This window comes from Hyaena hyaena, unplaced genomic scaffold (genome assembly GCF_003009895.1).
Source record: "Hyaena hyaena isolate Hyena2069 unplaced genomic scaffold, ASM300989v1 scaffold_834, whole genome shotgun sequence".
NCBI lineage: Eukaryota > Metazoa > Chordata > Mammalia > Carnivora > Hyaenidae > Hyaena > Hyaena hyaena.
Genome location: NW_024081469.1, coordinates 401,444 through 424,989, shown reverse-complemented (window position 1 = coordinate 424,989; position 23,546 = coordinate 401,444). Strand labels below are relative to the sequence as shown.

Sequence of the window (23,546 nt, the reverse complement as noted above, 5' to 3'; positions counted from 1 at the left end):
TCTGCTACTCAACTGCAGAATAATGCACTCAAGTCTGGTGTTGCTTGGCATAGGCAAGGATAGTCAATGTCCAACTCCATTCAGACATGTGCACCATATCAGGAACCTTATGACACAGTCCTCAACATCAATGCAGCACTTTCAAGCCCCACTGCACATCAATCAAGTATGTATGACAGTCAAGCTGATAGACAAAATCTAAGCCAACCCTAAACACCTACTGTGCATGGATCTCTCCAGTTTGCCTGCAGCTCACCTTCTATTAAGATGATAGCTTTGGCCTAGTCTTCCATGCCAAAACAAGTCCATGGAGTCACTCTGGCAAGAAGAAGGGTCTATATCAATGTCAATGAACAAGTTCCTTGCTGCCGACCCTACCATCTGTCCTCCTGCTTCCCACCTACCTTACTTTATGTGGACCTTGATGAATGGGATTCTAATAGTCCAAGATTCTAGTTTAGCCAGCCTTTGCAGATGGGGTCAACATGACTGCCCTCTGGCCAAGCACCCAGGGTGACAATAGCTGAAGGTTACCAAGAAAGTGCCTTTTTGCAAATTTGATGTTGGAAATAAAGCAAATAAAGATGTTCCTACCTGTTTTTGAGGTTTGGGTTTGTGAAAAGAATAAGTTCAGTGCTTAAAATGATAATGATTTCCTTTTAAATTTTTTGAAATATTAAAAATGCTAAAGGATAAATCCCATTTCAACACTATGGATAAGAGAAATAAGATAAATAAAAATAAAACTGGGGTTGTTTTAAAGTATTTACAAAGTAGGTTTGAAGAAATGACTTGAAAAATCTCAGAAATATTAGAAATAAGACTTTATAATGTAATATTAACATAGAAATAGAACATTTCAATAGACATCAGATGCAACAATATTAGAGAATAGTGTACATGTTAAATGGAGAATAATAGCTTTCAGACCTATTCTCCATTAGTTGTATAGCACTTACAGACTTCATGGCTGAACAGCAGAATTTGATATAATTTTAAATATGATTAGTTTCTGGAGAAATAACATTTTTTATCTTAAAAAAGATATTATATGAAATGCAATAAATCAATATTGCCTTAAAATTGAAAATAAACTATTTTTGCGAACATGTTGACAAATCTTTTCAATTAGATCACTACAAATGCACTGGAGACTGAGCCTAATGACATAAAACCAACAGAAATACCAGTTTCCAACCCAACTCAGCTTAATATAATGACACAATGATATGCCTTTATCTTTTCATTCAAGAGAAACTAAATATTTCCCGAATGGTTCTGGACTCACCAGAAACAACACTCTACCCTAAATTAAAAATATAGCATCATCTAGGCAATTTAGATAATAATTATAAAGTGATTCTTTACCACACCAATAAGATAATGAACATGAAAAATATGTTACACATCATAAAGCACCATACACAGAATTATTCAGAGCTTCTATCTCAGTGCTTTGTACATAGTAAGCACTTACTAAATGCTTGTAGGATTGATTAGAATTTAATTGAAAAGAGAGGTATAATGAGACCTCTATAAGTAGAATTCAGATCCTTTCAAGATCATGGGAAAAAGTTCAATCAAATTCTATTACTAGGTACATCAGTTGTCTTTGATGTTATAAATCAAGATGAGCTTCTATTGTATCCAAAGAAAATTTTTGTAGGATTATCTTTGGAAAAATCACAGTGGAATAAAAAGCATGATTATTTTTAATTTATAAATATATCCAAATTTTCTAGCATTCTTTGGTGAAATAAGATAATGCTATAGAAATCCTACATAAAACCCGAATTTACAATGTCCTGGCCTAATCATCTGGATAATCTCTTTGAATTTTCCTAAAATATGCTCCCATCCCATTTTCTATGGGAATTCTCCCACTGATTAACACAGAGAATGAGAATTTGGCCTGTGCTCTATAGACACCATTGAAATGTGGCCACCTGAGGCATGTAGGGAGGGCATCCAGCTGGCACGCCACATGTTGCCCTGGAGTAGAGTACAATGAGAGGGATATTTTGGCTAAGACTACCTGGACAACCTCTACAAAGGCCCTGATTATGAAAAGGACTTCAGTATCATCATTGTCTCTTGAGTATAATATGAGCCAAGGAAATTTCTGTTTCTAAGTTTATATATTTTACCAAAAAAAAAAAAAAAAAAAAAGCACTTATAAGAAAAATCAAAGAAGGCTGGGCCACTGATATCAGAATCTGAGCATATCCATATCACTGGGGGCAACTCTTTTGAGAACCACAGACACTTTAAAATCTAAAGCACATAAAGACTTGACCACAAACTGCAACACAGTAAACTCTGTAAGGAAAAGGATGCAAAAACACAGAATACAAATTTGTCTTTAGTGCAACTATTAGATTATACAGCATAAAAATCAGTATGTTCACATACTACACATTTAAGAAGTATTTGTTGATCTTATTTGTACTTTATGCAACTTGTGGGAAAGGAAAACCATGCATTTTGAACTGCAATGCCAATGGAATAATTTTGTCAATTTGAATCTTTTTTCAAAACACCATACGTGATTAGAACACATAATAATGCACTACTATTTTTGCCAATTTTCGTTTTAAAACCAAAGTTGTTTTTTTATTACATAAGCACAAAATCAGAATTTCAAAACCAGCAAACATATCTAGGAGTGAATTTTAAATTAAACCCACTTGATTCTTTGTTAGATCAACTTTGAGCGCCAGGAACAGTTTTGTAAAATTCCACTGGGGTAAATAGGGTAGCTAGGAAACGCTCCTCATAGTGAGAAGAAGCATATGCATTATTTTCAAGTTTTGTTTAGATTTTTTCATCCTCCTACTGAATGGTTCTAGTGATATTTACAATACAATACGAGTATAAATCTTAAGGGATTTATGATGTCACCAAATGCTGAGAAACAATTACAGCTGGGATTTGCATTTGTGTTTATGTATTATTTTGCCTATAGATTCCAAAAACCAATGAAGAAAAACTTTGATACAAAACATATCCTGAAACTGAAAGACAGATTCCATCTATCATTATAACCAGTTGATAGTAATTCTAAGACAGAGTTTGACAGTAAGTGAAACAAACAAACATAATGGTTTAAATATGCCACTTCAGCCACTAGAGCTGTCAGTCAAGAGGCTTTTTTTTTTTGTATCATTAATTCAATGCCATACAAATAGGAATTCTTACTTTTCAATAAATTTTGGTGACAAGTTGTCTACACAAAGGAAACCAACACCTATAGGGAAACTTTTAATTTGTCATCATGTATGTCTAGTTGAACTTACATAAAATATTATAATTGTGGGCTTAATTTACACCCACTTTTTTCCCTACAAGCTCAAGGAAATCACAATGATCACAGTGTTCCTAAGCCTAATGAGTCCCAATTTATGGCAGAAAATGGAAGCTCAGAGAGATAAAGAATACCATAAAGGATCATACTGCAAGTCCAGGAATATATTCAGTACAGTCATTTGTAATTTTAATAAAACATAAAAATTACCCTTTTATATTTTTCATTAACTTATCATTTTACTTAATTCAAAATATTGTGCAGAAAAGCTTTATTGATGACTAAGGTAACTGAACATCGTTATTAATTTAATTAGTTTTTGCAATTTGTGACCAATAAGATTTGGCTTACATCTTGCCTTTTTCTTCAGGAATTTAGAGACTTTATAAATCTTAATACCCTGATGGCTATGTAAGTCTTATGAGGCTATGAAATAATGACATTGAACTTGGCGCCTCTTCCACCTTTATTGACAGATAGCCTGAGCACCAAAAGCCAGCACTGCTGGTTGTCCATCATATCTAAATATTGATTTTCCTAAAACTTGTATTTTGAGACTTTCTTCATTTTAGAATTACAGGTAAAGTCATTTCCCTTTGATATAAACTGCATGCAATAAAGAAGGAGGCAGTCCTACACAATAAATATGTAGGGAATGGTTTTCCACCTCTGCATGCTGCAGAAAATCCCACTGAGTTAAGTAGGGTTCTACCAAGGCCACTTAAACATATTAGCCTATTATGCTCCACATTTCTTTATTGTTCTGAAAAAGCTAATGAAATGTTCCGGTGTAATGTTTATGCTGGAGCACTTTTAAAGGCATTTTCGAAGTGATATTTCTCTCATAACTCTAGAAGGGGGTTCCACTTCCTAGAAGTATTTAGCAGACCATGCAGACACCATGTAGTCTGATTACCCAGACTGTTTAGTTGCATGGCTAGAGAAGAATTCTTAAAGATAATCACTTATGAGTGTCAATATGGGTCTTAACATCATTATAAAGTGACAGGAATTACAAAATGGCAAGCATACATAGCATATTGTCCTATTGAATAGATCGGTTTAAAATACTGTGTATTGTCCATTCACTGATAACACTGATTTATATTGTTAATCTATTGGTTCAGGGTATCAATGTAAAATTGAACAACTGATTCTCTAGATTCAGTTATTTTTAGAAAGCTAAGAGACTATGATCTCCTATAATGAAAACAGTCAGTATGGAAAATGAATCTTTGCTGTTGGGGTCTCAGTTTCATCTGTAAGATGAAGGAATCAGACCTATTGATCTCCATGATATCTTCCAGTACTAATATATGCTGTTTTTGTGATTCCAAATACCAACACTGTGTATTGAGGAAGAGCAAAGTAGGCAAAGAATAAGGAATAGGACTTCATTAAATTATTAGCTTTACAGCAAAACTGAAATTATACAATTGTGCCTTGAGTTTTCATACACAACCACCTCACCTACTAAACATCATAAATAATATGAATTAAATGGTGAATATTAAGGCCACAGGTGGTGAGATTAAGGTTAAAGCCAAGACTAAAAATATAATAATTGAAAACTGAAAAAATTAGAAACTTCTACGAAAATAATATGTGGTATGCCTTGACAAGGCAATTTCTTACACAATTATTCTCAATTACAAACAACAACTGGGTGAGATCTTAGAATTTTTTGTTTTTATTTTCAAGAAATCATACTATAATCCTAAAAATTATTTAACAGAAGTCATAGCTCTGACTTTTACTGGATAATGCTAAGAATGCAGTATTCTTATTCTTTTTTTAAAAAAATTTGATAACATTTAATACAGATACTGTACTTAATTAATGCCAACTATGTTCCATATGGTTTATCTACATTCACTCATGCAATCCTTCCATCAACACTAGGGAGTACGTGCTATTAGAACATGGAATCATGTAGGCGGTTGTTAGTAATGCTAGACTATCAAATTGACTTATGGGTCCTTCTACTTTTTTTCAGTGTACAAAGCTAACACAGTGTGTCACCATGTTTCAAGAATAATATCACACCTATCAAATGTTTTTGTATTCTTCCTAATATTATCCAAAAGATGTAAATTCTTCCATGTTTTATTCTTCCATACATGAACATAGAGATTGAACAGAGATGAAATTAGGGGCACCTGGGTGGCTCAGTCAGTTAAGGATCCAACTCTTTTTTCAGCTCACGTCATGATCTCATGGTTTTGTCAGGTTCCATGCTGACAGTCCAGAGCCTGCTTGGGATTTTCTTTCTCTCTTTCTCCCTCCCTCTCTCATTCCCTCCTTCCCTCCCTCTTTGTCCATTCCCTGCTTATGCGTGCATGTTCTCGCTCTCTCAAAAGAAATTTTAAAAACTTAAAAAAAGAGATGAAATTAGAAGGTACACACACTTTTTTCTCACTATAAGTGTGAAGATATATCCATAAATTATTAATTAGAGGCATAAAAACCAATAACCAATGAGAATGAAATGGCTTGAAATTACATTGAAAACTCTTTAATAAGTGGATTCCTATATAATAATGAACACTAGAATGGGCTCAAGGAACCTATAATTTTAGTCCTGAAGCTGCTGCTATCAAATTGTATAATATTGGGCAAGTTAACATTTAACTGTATCCATTTGTTTTTGCTTTTTTTTTTCTAATATGGGAAGACTTAGGTCTCAAAGTTTCCTTCCAACAATAGCATTCTATAGCATGCTACCAAAAAGTCAAGTCATGATTTGCTTTGTTTCATTTATTACATAACAGTTATTAATGTAAATGAATGGTATTATATTTGTAGCTTTAACTCATTTACAGCAAAGACTGGGCCTGCTTTGTGATCATCTCTTTAACTGCAGCTCTGATATAATAAGGTGCTATCTTGAACATTGTGGGATATGTCATGTTCATTCCTACTCAAGATACCTTGGCAGTAATTAGATAATATAAAAACTCAGAAGTACACAAATACTTAATCTTCTTGACTTCTCCCATAAATTTTGACCTCAACTTAACTGTCTCAGTCTGCTCACCTTGACGTCTAATATTGCTAAGTACTAAAGAAGTTTCTGGATATTGTGTACCCAAACCAAGAGTGGCAAGCATAAAACAGGTGGAGGTAAGGGCAAGAGTATTATAATTCAGTAAGATTCCTCATGCTCCCATTATTTATTTAGCTATATTTGTTCCAGAAACTATTTTAACATATGACTATAGGAGAAGTCATGTGCAGCAGGCTAGTATTATTAAGTAAAATAAAAAAAAAAAAAATCATGAGAACATGGAATATTAGGTTCTATCATTTAAGTATTTCTACCACTAGAGATACTTGATGACCCTACAACTTTCTTTGTAATCTGGAAATTGTTTGAAGATAAAGTCAGATAGTAAAAATCCAGTTTCTATATTGTGGATGATCAAAGGTCATTTGAAAGAAGAGTGGAGGTCAAGAGCAAACCCCTTAGGTCTACTCCAGAAATTTCACTAGAGGGTGCTCTTGGGCTTTTATGAGTTGTCAGTTCTCCAATAAGAAAACCAAGTATTGCTTAGAAAATGTTCTGCCTTACCATAAGTTGGACTCCATCATGGAACCCATGTCCAATTCCTCATTATAAATGTAAGGATACTTCAAGTAAACCTTGAGCCTGGTTCTTATTTCCCTTTAAAATTGACTTGTTTCTACTGGTATTGTATTAAACTTCACAAGTTTAAGACCCATGAGAGATCTCACAGGTCTTCAAAAGTCTGCATTCTAATTAGGTAACTACAGAAACTTCCTGAGATATCAAAATGAGCTTAAATGATGAATGATGAGGTTAACTGATGAAGCTATTTTTGCAAATGTATTTCTGCAAACACAATTTTGATCTTGTAATTGGTTCATAATTTATATATCTACTGAAAGGATTTTCATTATTCTATAGGACCTGCAGATGTAATCTTACTGTCAAGCAGAATCAATCCCAAGCAATTATTTATATATTTATTGTTTTAATAACAGCATCAAATATTGAGCACTGAATAAGTACTTAATAAATATGTATCTTTTACTGGGTATAGAAATTTCTGTAGTATATTCCTGAGAAAATGTCATATAATTAATTCATAATCTCTACTCCACATGTTAGTCAATTTTCCTTTAGAACTATAGTTTTCACCTTTCTTGAATTTATACTAAATGATTTATTCTAATTATTCCTGACGATAGTTTCTTTCTATATGCTTTTTGGTTTTTGCTGCATTCTTAGGAGAAAATGGAACGTGGAAATTGTTTTCTGTGATTACTTTTAATGTTTATTTTTTATTTATTAGGAAGGCTGAGCAAGTTTTTTGTTTGTCTACACATTGGAAAAATGGCAATGGCATATGATCGTACAAAGCAATGCTCTTAAGAATCAAAATGAAAGTCTAAATAAAATTCTTCTTCTCTTTTAGAATGTAAAGAGTCCTGAACTGCTGACAGCCAATGGCCATTATGCCTGGAATCATGGTGACATCTCATCACACATGCTTGCAATATTGATGGCTTTAGCGTCTTTACTGTTGATCGGATAATTCTGAAGATGATTATGGAATACTAAGGTTTTGTCTGCATTTCCAATCTGGTTAAATTTGAAGTTTCATTATTCCTTAATTGAGTCAAGTTAAACAGTTTCTCTCAAAAATTGGCTTGAAGCTCTTGACAAATAAGAAATTCAGGGCTGCAGAGTAGCCCTTTATAATGTATGATTCTGTATAGAAATATGTTTTAACTTCTCATTTGATAAAAGACAAACCAGTGCCATTTGTGAATTCCAGCTCCTTTCAACATCCCACATGGATTGCAACCAGCATGAAAGGTTGGGAAAATAAGTGGATTCTGAGCTTATGAGGGGCCCTCTGTGAGAAGCACCAGGTATTTAAGCATGCACATCTGATACATGTTATTCTCCCAATCAACTTGCAGAGGATAGAGTCACCAGCATATATTCAAAGTACGCTTCATCCAAGTTGGTTATAAATAAGTTTAAAGCACTCTATAAAGAACTGGCTAAATTCCCATGGATACTGTGAAAATAAAGGGAATCGATGAAAAGATATAATTATTTTAGCCCTAGATGTAATTAATTTGTGAGTGAGGTTATTTTCTCTCAAATACATTCAAGTTTCTCCAAATACAGGTCAATTTTTGCTGGCTGATGGGAGAAAAGACCTATTTGGTTTGAGTTTGCCCACGTTCATATTCATTTCTCTATCAGAGCAAAATAAAATGTCTCATAAGTCTTCACATCTGCAAAAGAGGGTTCAAGCTGAGGCAGAGTGACAAGTATTGCTGATTGGCAACAAAAAAACCTCTTAACTATTCATAAGAGTTCTTTCTATGATTTCCTAGTCTAGTCTTTCTATTGGAAAGAAATAGTTCTAACATTTTGTGAATCAGATGCACTAAAATGTTTAGTTAGAAGTTACACGGCAGATCTAAGTCTAACCTGATTATTTTACAATTAGGACACTAAAACACATGAAAAACAAGTGGCATCCTATCCCATACCATGCAGTTAGTAATGGCAGGTATTATTCAGCGTTCCTAATCTGGTGTTCTTTCTATTGAACAATTTTCCAGTGCTACTTAGTTTTTCCCAAAGGATCTGTGTGTCATATCATAATTTCACGTTGACTTCCATTGAAATTCCAGAGAAAAAAGATATGGGGAAAATTGCTTTTAAGTAACCAACTCTTCAGTATAGGCAACATTCCTATGTCCAACTGACCTGGCCTAGTGGTCAGCTGACCTACATGAACTTGCATGCTCATTAAAAATGTGTGCATCATAGGGGCACCTGGGTGGCTCAGTTGGTTATGCATCCCACTTCAGCTCAGGTCATGATCTCATGATTTGTGGGTTTGAGCCCCACATTGGGCTCTGTGCTGACAGCTCAGAACCTGGAGCCTGCTTTGGATTCTGTGTCTCCTTTTCTGTCACTATTCCTCCCTCATTCATGGTTTGTTTTTCTCTCTCTCTCAAAAATAAATAAATATATATATATATTTTTTTTTTTTAAAAATGTGTGCATCATGAAGTACAGTTAATGTTTTCCCTGACTATAGAATCCTCGTATGTTTTTGCAGTTCCCAGACAATGCCATCCAGAATCCTGGAGGCATCCTTATTTCCCTGAAAGTGAGCTCAGTGTGAAAACTCTGCTGCTTTGTGAGAAGAAGAGTGCAAGTGTACTCTTTGCTTTAAGAAGACTCAAAAAGCCAAATTCTGAACTTACCAAACAGGTAAATTAGGGGGTGATTATTCACATGATAAAAGCATTCACCACAGAATGCTTTTAGGTCATAAGCTGCTCTACTACATTCAAAATAAATTGTATTACAAAGCTTCTTTTTCACAATCAAGAGTCCATGGTCCCTTATCCAAAGGCAGTGAATGATTGATTGGTGGGCATAAAGTCCTACCACTTATTACCTGCCAGGCCAACCTTCCTTTTCCATATGCCAAGAGGAATTAGGAGTGTAGTTCATTTTTAAAAAACAAACGAATCTTCACTCCTGAAAAAATTAGTAATTTTTGAGCACTTACTATGTGCCTGGCACAGTGCTAAGCATTTTATGCAATGATCCGATTTACTCCTCCTCACCCTAAGTCTAGGAGATTAATACAATTATCCCAATTATATATGAGGAAACTGGAATTCAAAAAGTTAGACTTAGTACTTAGTTACGTACCCTGCCTAAATCTAATAAAATTATACCTTCAGAATTCAATGCCAGATCTGTCTAGAGCTCTGGCCCTCACGTGCTTTATAACATTGTTTCAGATGAAGTGTAATGTCGCTCCTTATCTCTCACCTGAGCACAGCTGTACTCTGATACTCTGATGTACCTTCCCAGTGCAGCAATCCTGTCTACAGCAATAGAAGCTACACACGCAGCCTGTGTACAGAGACAGGGAACTCACAAACAAGGCGGCTTATTCTGATTACTGAGCTTTATTAAGCCAGAACTCATTTCCTTACAATTCCCACCCATTGGTCCTAACTTTACTCTGTTGTCACTGAAAATTACTAGAATCCCATTTCCCCATAGCTATCACATTCCCCCCATGGTTTCTTCTTTTCTAGGTAAAATTCTTCAATTCTTTGAACCTTTTATTTTATATAATGGGTATATCTGTTGTTCACATATATTCTATTTTTTCTTGAAACTGGTTCTTCTGGAGCACTGAGAATTTATCCATGCCATTTCTAAGCAGGTATGTAACTTATAAGTGCCTGGGAGGCTGCATAGCACAGTGGTTAAGGGCAGAAGCTCTGGAACCCAGAACAACTGGGTTCAAATCCAAGCTTTACCACTTCATGGGTCTGTTCCCTTGGTGAATTTATTCGATCTCCCGAACTTCAGCTACCTCCTTCAGTTATGAAATAAAAACAGCAACAGTACCTACTTTATATGGCTCTTATGAAGATTTAAGAGAGAGACTATAAGTAAACCAATTAGGGTCCTTTTTAGCAGGTTGTAAGTTCTATAAATGTTTGCAATTATTATTCACACTACAAGAGTAGGCAAACTTAACTGCCTAGAAAAAAATATATGGCCTGTACTATTCTATGGTATTGACTTTATTGTCCAGATATAAAGAAGTCAAGCTCTACTAGAATATGCTGTTGACTAGAGACTAGTGACCTGGTTCTAGTTCCAGCTCTTCCAAGCATTCCAACTTAAAGATCCTGGACTAGTCACTTTACTCAACTTATCTATCATACGGGAAATAGGACGATCTTTCTACCTCTAAAAGGATATGGTTTTATTCTAGGATTCTACAATTCTATGATTCTGTTCTCCTAGGCCCTGTGTAAATTACTAATAAATTACTACCATTAAAATACTAACTTTTTATCTGAACATTTATATTAATCTGTTGAGATTAATGTTTGCATGATAACTCTGGTTATGCTTTTAGCAAAATGCTCAGCAAAAATGGAGTCATTTATATATATATATCATATATATATGTCATGATATATATATATATATATATACTGCATTATGTATATATTGCATTACATGTGCACAAAGCCATGCCTTAAAATGCAACACTGTTGCCTTTGAGAAACAGAATGTATACAAAATTTGTGAAAAAAGATTAAATCAGGGGCCTGTGGGTGGCTCAGTCCCTTAAGCATCCAACTCTTGATTTCGGCTTAGGTCATGATCTCAGGGTTAGTGAGATCCAGCCCCACATCAGGAGTAGCCTGCTTGGGATTCTCTCGCTCCCTCTTTCTCTGCCTCTCTCTCTCTCATCTCCTTCAAAATAAATAAATATTTTTTAAAAAATTATTTTTAAGAAACACTTTCATAGCACTTGAAGCTTCCCTAAGACTTTATTATTCCACTGAATACTTAGAGACCCTTACAGATAGGTATTATTAACTCCATTTTATAGATAAAAAAATCATAAGGCACAGAAAGGTTAAAATGATTTGCATAAGGTCAACAACCGGCAAGTAGAATATTTTAGGCTGCACCAACATACTAAGTATAAGGAAAACCTATCATCTGTGCTTAAGTATTGCCCCTCAATAGTACAGAAAGGTATTAAAAACACTATCCCATCAGAATTTGGTAACATCTATTAAACATTTTAAATCTCAGCTGCATTGTCAAGTATTTTAAATCTTGAAGAGTTAAAGAATAATAGCACCACCTTTGCATCCCTTCAAATTTGTAACCCGTGGAAATCCAAAATAAATGTCTAACTCCTGACGTATAACCCCTCAAAGAGGAAACTTGAAAGAAAACCAGAGACAAGCTCTTCGTTCATGGTGCCTATGACGCCACGGATATACAAATCTGCCCCATTTTACAGTACACAAAGAGGAATGGAATTCAGCTGTTATCAGAGATACTAATAAACTTCTGTTGGTGAGTCAGTCTTTCAGCCTCAGATTTACATTCCCACTCTCAGCAAGAGTTTTTCAGTTAAACACTATTTAAAAGTAAAAATTCAATAAACAACAATTATATTATCAAGAGAATGTATTTTCATTACTTTGGTGCTAAACTATCTGATTCTTTTCAACTTTGCTCTTATCTTTCTCTCTTTTGTTCATTTCTTAGCTCCCTCACTGCAACCCTTGCGTTCTCCATGCCTGCTCTCTCCCTGAAGCCTCAGGGAAGAGGACTGCAAACTGCCTGGATGCCTGCACCCTCACGCTTCTGAGATTAAACCCAGACCAACCCATGGCATGGCTCCCGTTCTTTGTCTAAAGCCAGTGTCTGATTGAGTCAGATATGGACTTACTATCAAATTGAACAGCAAGCCCAGATTTTTCCTGTTTGGATAGAAAGTATGATATCTATATATTTGTATAAAAATGTCTAATAAATTCTCACAAAGAAAATAGTCTCATTATCTTTTCACCTTATTTTCTCATTCTATTTTTAAAGCCATAGTGAAGGAGAAATTATTGTGGTCACTCTAAAATATTCTCTCTTCTCCCTATCCAGGTCTTCTTTAGACAAAGCTAATTACAATAATTTCTAGTTTGTATTTAAGGACACTAGTTACCATTTATCTATAGATGTTTATTTGGACTAATGGAGGGGTGAGGTGGGGAGGTTATCCTTGGAGTAATAACTAAAGCTTGCTACTTCCTTGCCATTATATTGAAGGTGTTGGGAGGGTTTTTTGTAAAGCTAATTTTCTCCCAATGCCATTTTATTCCCCCAGGGAGTGAGCAAGACAGAAGAGTTCCTTCTCCGCAAAATAAGGCTTATAGCATTGACCAGGGCGTTTAAATGTATCTTTACAATTCTCAACTTGGTCTCCCAGGAACAGCTTTTATAGATTTAGATTTTTTTTTGTCATAAAGTATTCTATTTATTTCTCAGCAGCTGGTGTCAAAAAAGTTGTTGTTGTGTTTTTTTAATATTCCTTTTAAATAAATAAAATCTGTTTTCATATTGTGTAAAATTAGTTTTGCCTGCTGTGAGTTTGTGGCATTATGAAGCGATCATTTCTTCCCATGAATTATTTAAAGTGAGGATATCAAAATCTGACGGAACAATACAATGTGCTATACAATACAATTTAATTTTATAATATACCAGTTCATACTAGTATCTCACAAAGCACAGCAGTTATAGTGCATTGGCTCAGAATTAGTAGATCAGGAGTATGCTCCTTCATATTTTAGTATCTGAGAGTCCATTCTTAATTTCCCAGTGTGCTAGAGAATCACTCCATATTTGGTAGCACACAGATACCCAAAGACATTTTTGCTAACTACTCATGGAGGGCACTGATGTTCGACTAGCCTGGATGATATTTAGCTTCTTGTTTAAAAAAACATTTTTTATGTTTATTTATTTTTGAAGGAGAGAGAGACAGAGCATCAGCGGGGGAGGGGTACAGAAAAAGGGAGAAACAGAATCCAAAGCAGGCTACAGGCTCTGAGTTGTTAGCACAGAGTCAGATGTGGGGCTTGAACTCATGAACCATGAGATCATGACTTGAGCTGAAGTCTCAGTTAAGCAAAAATGCTTAACTGACTGAGCCACCCAGATGCCCCAAGCTTCTTTTTTGTTTTAAATTCTTTAAGACACTGCATTTGATAGTTGGTCACTTTCTCATTCCTGTTGGCATTGTTAGCCTTTTCTCTGGAGTCTTCTGATCACTCTGTCTTATAGGACAAATAAATGTGTGTAACCGTAATTATTCTCACTATAGAGTTTGTAGAGGAAGGAAAAAACAATCCACTCAAATTCCCCACTGCACCTACGGCATCTATGGCACCTTTTAGCAAAGCCGCTACAAATTTTTAAGGTGAGTGGGGTGGCATGATGAAATTACTAACGAATAAGGAAAGGCATGATTAGAATCTATAACAAAGTCTGGCTCAAGGAGACAGCATTGACTTGTATTTGATATATATGTTATGTGCTATTTATGTTATGTGGTATTTATGTTATGGTAAATTATAACCAAAATACTACATGGATTTTTTTCCTCAGTGAATTTTGTAGCACTCTATAAAAGAAATTACATCTGACTAACTCACTATACTGAGAGGATGGAGTCAATCGGCGTGTTATGTAAGCATTCAAATCGCCTATGACAAAATTCAACCACAAACATTAAAAAAGAAAAACAAAACTCAGGAGGAAAGAACATACTGTGGGATGTTAGAGGCTGTTTTCTAGAGTAAGAAACTGGTTTAAAGCATAGAATAGAGATTACTGGGCACTTCTTGTGTTCATTCCACATGCTATAGAATAATATAATGCATCCAGAATAAAATTCCTGATTTCATAACACCCATAGGCCAACCCCTCTCCCCCACTAATCAGACTACCTGTCCTCAGTGACCCATCCAGTTGATTAGGTCAGGCATTGAAAGCCTTGGGATCCCTTTTGCCTGTCCCAACACATCTAATCCACCAATAAACACCATCAACTCAACCCCAAAACTACATTCAAAACCCAGTCATTTCTCACCTTCTCTGCTATCACCAACCTAAATCATGATTATCTCTTGTTTGGTCTCCTAATGGATTTCTCTGTTTCTACTCTGCTCTTAAAATCCATTTTCAGAGGAAACCAGAGTAGGGTCAAAATGCAAAGCAGATCATATAATAATTCTCTTACATAAAATCCACAATGTATATATGTTGCAGTAAGAATGAAATTCAAATTCAAAATAGTGATCGGCAAGTCCTACTACTGCTGAACACCTATCAGATGTCATCTCCTTCCACTTTTCTCTTACTGTGCTCCTGCCTCAGTGGTCCTTTCTGTCCCTCAAACAAGCCAAGCCTATTCCTACTATCTATCTCCACTCTAGCTATCTCCTTTGCTTGGACTGTCCTGCCCCTGTATCTTCATATGACTATACCTTCTTATTTACTTTCAGCTAAAACATTATCTTCACAGAGAGTTCTTTGTCTCCATGATCATGATATCTAAAGCATCCCCAATTTACTCTACCTTGATTTATTTTCCTTTGAAAGAATAACTACAATCTTTCTGGCTTTTATATATATATAGAGGGTGTGTGTGTGTGTGTGTGTGTGTGTGTGTGTGTGTGTGTGTAGTCTCTATCATATTTTAAGTTCCATGAGAATTAGGTTCTTAGTCATATTGCTACATTAGTTATCTATCATGGTGAAAGAACTTACCCTAAAACTTGGTAGCTAAAAAAAAAAATCATTATCTCATAGTTTCTGTGTGCAGCATGGGTGAATCTGGGTCAAAGCCTCTGGGTCAAAGTCCTTCACGTGGTTGTGATCAAACTCAGGTAGGTCTATGGTTTCATCTGAACTAAAATGGAGAATTCACATCCAAAGTCATTTACTGGTTGTTGGCAGGACTTGATTCCTTGCTAATTTGGTTTATACACAGAGCTGCCTCATGACAAGATATTTGGCTTTCCCTGGAGAAAACAACCCAAGAGAGAGTAAAAGAAGTGCCCAAGATGAAAGCTACACTTTTTGTTTTTAAACTTAATCGTGGAAGTAACAGCCTATCGCTTATATTCTTTTTAAAAACAAGTCTCTAGATCTAGTCAATACTAAATAGGATAGGGAATTACACAAGGAGGTGGGACATAGGATATGGAGATCATTGGGGGTCCAATGAAGTTAGAAGTTACTTATCACAACAGCTTACCTCTATACTCTCAGTGTGCAGAACAGTTTCTGGAATTTAGTGAATGAATTTCCCATGGATTAGCACTTGAGTTTATCCTAATTTGACATCGTGCCAGTGATCAAGAAAAGAAAGTAGTGAATAAAATCTCACTCAAAGTAGTGACATTCAAACCATTCAAACTGAAGAGTTAGCTAGTAGGAAGGTTAGGTTGTGTGAGTAGCAAAAAGTAGCAATACGGCATCAGTTTCTTCATCTGTAAAATACAGAAAGTGGTTGTACCATGTCCTTAGAGATTTCATGAGGTAGCTCATCTGGAATGTTTAATGTGGGGCCTCACAATTCAAAAACATTGGATAAATGTTGCCTATTCTTTTTTGTTGTTGTTGGCTATTATATTCTTAATGAAAATAAATGCAAGCCAAACATTTTGGGAGAAAATAACACAAATTATGCTTCTAAAATGATGGTATCTGAAACATCAGATACAACTAAAAAAAAAAATCTATGGATCATTTTAAACTATTTACTAATGATATTATAGTTTAATATGAACCTATGACCAAAACGCCTAATAAAATGTTGGGACTCATCAAGTATGTTGAAAACAAGCTACAAAGGTTTTTTATTTGTATTTTTATATAAAATTAAGACACCTTTGAATGTGTGCATGATGCATTTCCAGTTTGTACAATCCATGAAAACTTAAATGGAGAAGGATGTGTGCAGTTTTGGAACTGCAATATGTACAGTGTGACTTGGGGTTAAACCTTCTGAGAAGTTAAAGGGCACTAAATCCTGATCTATTATATAATGGGGTTATGAAAGTTATGAAGAGGGTTAAGCATAGAACTATTTATGAAATCCTAGAAGAATGACTTATGAAGTCCTAGAATATTAATGCTAGAGGACAAACTTCAAGTTTGGGGAAGCACAACTAGGGTCAGAAAATGAAATACTATTCTGTATTTTAAAGAATGCCTACCTTGAAAGGCAGTAAAGATTAAGAAATTAAGTAGTTGAAGAAATTCATAGAAAATACCAAAATAGATATGATGGTAAACAGATTTGAGGTAGGCATCAGAGAAGGAAACTAGATGTCTTTCTTTAAGGTCTCTATTTGCAATCAAATAGGCAACATGAATCACAGTTTTAGTGAGGCCCCTCTAAAATCATGAACAGCATCGAAAAGATTTATCATTCTTGTCCTATTAGTGAGTGATACTCAATATTCTACTGATGAAAATCAGTATCAACCAGCTATTAGTAAATACCTATGTATATAAATAAAACTTTAGCTTTCTGAATTTTGCCTAGTAAATATTCCAAAGGTATATCTACTGTTTTGAGAGCAAAACAGTTCCTTCAATACCCAGCGTATGAGGTTGAATGTGGCTACCTGAAAGATACATCTACATCTTAAGGCTCAAAATGTGTGAATGTGATCTTATCTGGAAAAAAATGGGTATTTGCAGATCTAACTAGATTAAGGATCTCTAGATGAGATCATTCTAGATTATTCAGGTGGGCCTTAAATACAATTACAAGTCTTTATAAGAGACACAGGAAGGGAAGACACTAGACACAGAGGAAAAGGCCGTGTGAAGATGGAGGCAGATACTATAGTTATGTGACCACAAGCCCAAGGTACAGGTGGAGCCACCAGAAGCTGGAAGAGCAAGGAAGGATTCTCCCCTCGAGTTTTTGGAGGGGTTGCAGCCCTGGTGATTTGTGATTTCAGATTTCTTTCCAAAACTGTGAGAATATTTCTGTTGTTTTAAGCCACCAGGCATATGGCAATTTGTTACAGCAACCTTGAAAAACTAATATAACCAGAACAAGTCATTGTTTCACAGGGAGGTAATGGAATGGAGTAGGAATAAAAAATAGGCAAGACAGATTCAGATTTAAGTCCGGGCCTTCTCGATACAAGCTGTGTGATACTAAAAGCAAGTTACTTTATATCTTAGATCTTCAGGATCCTCATTAGTAAAATGGTGGTAAGTTCTCACTGTAGGGTCACTGTGGGATATGGAGATATGAAAAGTGCCCCACTTATTGTAAGCTTTCCAACAGCAGAATACTATTCTGCTCAATATTCAATAATCAATTAACCTGTTAATAATAAATTCAAAAGTATGTCATATACCTATAAAAGTTAAAAAAAACTATTGTTTTCCTTGAAAATCAACATCTTAGCAAGGTATTAATTAGAGCATAAGGGACTGATTCTTGTGGAAACTGGTTGTACAATACCACATGTCTCGATGAACCTTTACTGCAAACTGACTAGGCCATTTTAAGCAACCTCCTCGGTGGTCAGTAGAACCATATTCTGTCAGGTTCCTCACTGTCTCATCTTTAATATTCTCCTTAGTTTCTTATAGGCAAATACTGGAAAGCAATGCCAGAGTATTACTGAAAAATGTTTCCATCTAGCTTAGGTTTAAGACAGCCAGATACAGGGGTAAAGACTGTGATAACAGAATTTTCCTAAATGTTAGTCTAAGAAAATTAGCAACAGCATAAAAATCTCTTGGACAAAGTTGTCAAATTCATTCCAATTATGGACACCTTCAGTTATCCCTAACATTAAGGCAGACAAAAAAATAATAAAAGGAGATCTAACAATAATTTTCCTAGAGAAAATATATAGGAATCATGCCATTCAGGTCCTTCGTATTCAGGAATACCTCTTAATAGCAGAAAATTGAGACTATAGTAAGATCTATTCAAAATACATACAATAAAATGAAATAAATTTTCAAGAAATGCTTTTTTTTTTAATGCCCAGGGACAAACTGGGCAAATATCACAAAAAATAAAAAATAAAGTGAAAAATATAATAAATTAGCCACATTATTTGTGCCTATTAAATTTATTTATTCATTTACTCATTCATTCCCTCAACAAATATCTATTAAATGCCTAATCAATACCAGGCATTATGGTAGGCGCTATAGACACAGCTTTGAAGGAGATTACTATTTCCTATCTTAAAGGTGATCTTGGCAAAACAATCAATAAAAATAAAGCATGCGTTATAGGAGTACAATGTAAGGCAATTCTAATTAGTTGGAGAATTAGGGAAGGCATCCCAGAGAAAATGAGATTTAAGTTGAGATTTGCTAAGTTATTTCAGTGTATCTGACCAGAAGAGGAAATAAGGGAGGGGACTCAGGGAAAAGCCAGAATGAGAGTGAGGGTGGTGCAACGCAGGCTTCCAAAGAAATTAAGCATAACTGGAGCATAGAATTCTGGAGAAAAAGTGATCTGAGTCAGGCTAGCAACAGAGACCAGAGACAGCACATAAGATTAAAATTAAGGAGATCAAGAGAATATTGCATTAATTTTGGTGAGAAAGGTGGTCTTATAGATCAGCATGATAGGTTGAGTATGGAAAAGAGTAGACAGAGGTAAAGAACACTTAACAGGAAGCATTAGTAGGGCTTGGAAAACTGTCTGAGCAGGAGAGAAAAATGTGGTGATTGTCTATGTGAAGATGGTAATCAAAGCTATTAAGTGCATGAGATTGACCAGGCAGACTGCCCAGAGTGAGGAAAGAGACTAAGAGACAGTTCTGAGAACGTCGATTTTTAACACTGTAGTGGTTAAGTAAGATTGCCTTTAAGGGACTTTGTGACTCATCATAACAAACCCTTACTTTTCTACAGGAATTTGATACTTACTCTTACATAAATTCTCTCTTTTGGCTCTCAAACAAGACTACAGAATAAGCAGGTGGGCAGTATAACTCTTTACACAGAAGAAATCTAGTTTCCAAGAAGTGGGCCTGAGGTCATTGCATATCAATGTTAAGACTGGAACTTGGGCCTCCTTTTTTCAGCTTCATTTTCTTTCCATGACACTACCGTGCTCTCATACATCAGCCGCTTATGGCTTCTTCCTTAGTGTCAGCCTGGGAAATAGCTTAGGTGTTGATTCTAAAGGTGTTATGCATTATGCACATATCATATCAAAAACCTCTCCATTTGGAACTGCTCTTAGTACAGAGAGCTAACCTGAGGCAAACAATCAAGTGGGGAAACTTTCTTAGCCCTTTGAGCGTCCTACTGTCTCCATCTCTATCTTCTCTTTTCTAAGGACATTTGTTCATTCACTCAAAAATTAGTTATTAAGCCAGATACTTTGTGGATACAGGAGTTAACAAGGCACACCCCATCCCCCCCTGAAGTTTTGAGTTTTGAAAGTTCTTCATATTTTCTGGATACAAATCCTTCATCTTGTATATTCTTTGCAAATATAACCCTACCATCTATGGCTTGTCTTTCATCCTCTTATGTTTTCAAAGAGCAGAAGTTTTTAATTTTGATGAAGTCCAATTTATTCTTTTATATATCATGCATAAATGGGTCATGCACTTATCAATTTCTAACATACTTCATCTTTTTCAGTGATGGATCCCGAATACCTAGAATGACACCTGACACACAGTATGTATTCAATAAATATCTGATGAATATATAAAAATTTCAAGGAATGAAATGCAATTATAGAAACTTAGCTGTAGGCACCTTTGAAAATAAGACATTAGTAAGTGCAAAGTCATGTTTAATTTTTGTTATCTGATCTAGTATAACATTATATTGATAGAAGGACCCAAATGTATTAAGTTCTCTCAATTAAAGAACCTGGTGCTTTTCCTGGAGATAATTGTTTCTCTCCCAAAATATTAACTTGAAATTCTGTAGAACTTCAATGTAAAGTAGGAAGTCCCCTACCCATTTCCATTTCCCACCTCCTCAATAACTCAAAAACTATATTAATCCCTGTAAATAAATCAAAGCTGCTGAATTCTCGAAAACTCTAATTGTGCCAATTATAAATAAGCCTCAGGATGGATTTCAACCAGCAGCGTCCCCAAAACCATTATCTGCAACTATAATCCATTATTTTTTCTTTCATAATTAATTTTTCTAAGTAGGTCAGTACTATTCATTTTATTTAAGTGCTGTTCCAGCAATCCCATTTTCCCAACAACTAAAATCAACTGTAACTATATACATATTTTTATTAAATATACCAAAATATTCTTATATTACATGAAACACTAAAGTAGGCAGTAAAGCTTTTTCTAATAAGTAATAAGGTAATGTACTATATTGGTCTTCAATTACACATGTCTTGACCATATGAAACTGGTAGAATTTTGAATAAGCACCTTCCAAATATGTGGTGCTTAGATACCACTCCTTTCCCCAAAATGCTTCTCTTCATAGACTTTAGCATCTAAATTATGAGAAACAATTAGAAAAGATGTAAGTAGATAGATAAATACACAACATTCTAGGCATATATATATGTCATATAATGTGTTTTATATATATCTATATAGTGTGTGTGTTTGAAATCAAAACTCAACTCACTGGAACACAGGAGAGATAATTGTCAAGCAATCAACAGGATTCACCTCATTGATAAGCTTGACTCTTAACAGACTGCTCACACCATCACTCAGAGTCCATAAGAATATTCTACATTTAGACAGAGTTCTAAAAACTTTGAGGATGTGATATTCCATCAACAACATCAAATTCAAGAATGTAAATGAGTTCATGGTTGACACTAGCAGCTTGATGTAGGGAGAAATGAGAGCTCTAATAGGGCCCATTGAGGTAGTATCCTGGAGGGAGGATTGAGGCCTGCTCGTCAGGAGAAGGCCTAGTGCATATGGGCAAAACTTCTTGGATGAAAATAACTAATAAGGGAGTTTATTTAGATGAAACCATTGAGAACTCAGTGACAAGGGTATATGGATCCAATAGGACACAAATAGAAATTAATTATCTTGTTATATAGTGCTGGTTGCCTTTTGAATGAGTGTCTCCCTGTCCATTTTACCACCAGATATCTGTGAACCATTCTGAGTAAATTTATTACTGTCTGCATTTTTAAAACACTTTTGACACTATACATTAGCCAAGTCTTTCTATACATTAGTCAAATCTTAAAAGACAGAGAAGATAGTGGTTTGCATTTCTCATTAAGGGAAAGGAGCACCACAAATGTATTCATTACAAATGTATTCATTACACACCATGTATTCATTACACACTATTGAGGCATGGATTTAGGAGAAATTAGGTTGAATATGGGATTACTATCCTAACTTTCTGCAACAACCTGTGTGGCTATCACCAGAGTTATTAATTCAAATATGTACTCTTGATCTAAAAATTATGCTAGCCCAAGGAATTGAATGATTACCTCAAAGCCGAAAGCATATTTAGTGATTTAGTGAGGTAGGAGAAGTTTCATTTCACTCAAGCAAATGGTTTTGGTGTTCCAGCTAAAGGACAGCTTCATCATGTGGGAGCCATCATTATAAAGGGATGTGACTGGATTTTTTAAATGTATTATAACATAGACCTCTAATAAGGGCTATTTTTCATTGTGGTCATCCTGGGAGAAACTTCCTCCAGGGATCTTGTCATTGCTTGAAAGATGGGGCACTGTCTTTAGAATTAGCTCATGAGAAAAACCAGTCCTTTCTGCTTCATAGTTACCTTTTCCCCTTTACTACATGCCCCTGACATCCTTACTTTGAATGTGCCTCATTTACACTGTTCAATGAAAATTCTCCTCCCCAAGATTGGTTTCACAGACTATTCTGGGCTCAGGGGTTGGAGAAGGTTTCTGGGAATTATAAAAGTCTATTTTTGACCGTTACATTTGCATGGCATAGCAAACTCCTTTGGCCAAAAAAGCAACAGAAAACTAATACTATCAAGAGGTTTTTATCCCTGGAACTAGTGAATAGGAAAAATTCTCCATGACCAAATAGAGAAATTTTAGGTATCATTTCTCTTCTGAGGTTTGAGTGTGTATGTGTGTGTTCTGTCTTCTTACTGAACTGCTCTTCCAGGATCTACTGCAGTCATTTGGAATCTGGACTCTGAGAGAAACCTCCGACCTCAGCCAGACAGTTGTAGAGTAACACAGTAAATACAGCACAATGAATTCAGCTTAAGCACCTAATGTGAGATTCTCTGTACCCTGTGGGTCTTTGGTACATATTTGTTGATTGACTGAATGTCTGATTCACTACCGATGTGACTGAAACACACACATCTTGCTTTTAAAGTAAAACAATTAACACGGTTGGTTTCTAAGTTCCCGGAAGTAAAGCAGCAACTTGGAGGAACCACTCTCACCCTTCCTAACCCTCACTCCCTCCAAACCAATTCAAAGGAAGAGAAAGAATATGAAGAGAAAATGAACATAAGAAAAACAATTAGCCAATGCACTCTGCAAAGCCTGTAACATTATCTAGAATGACAGCAGAGCCGTTGTTCAGGCTGCCAGAGCCCTGCACGCTTGCTAGCTCACCCGAGGCCCTAGGAGAATAATCAACTAAGCAGATTAGATGTAGACTGATGCCTCTATGCCACCACCACCTCACACAACACACACACTGTTCTGAGTGTCTGAACACACGCAGGCAGGTAAACCTAGAGAATGGGCACTCCATGTTGGCGGGAGAGGAAGAGGCTGCCAACAAACAGGGCCTGTTTATTATTTAACAGTTGGTCCCGCTAGAGGCCTGGCGCTGCTATAGAGCACTCTCTGTTCCAGTGCAAGTC

The 23,546-nt window shown here is 35.5% G+C and overlaps 1 long non-coding RNA gene across 2 annotated transcripts in view; it reads right to left on the bottom strand.

Annotated features, from left to right (window-relative positions):
* LOC120222097 overlaps window positions 1-23,546 on the bottom strand; it is a 513,003-nt gene that overhangs the window by 233,688 nt on the left and 255,769 nt on the right. The window lies entirely within an intron of this gene.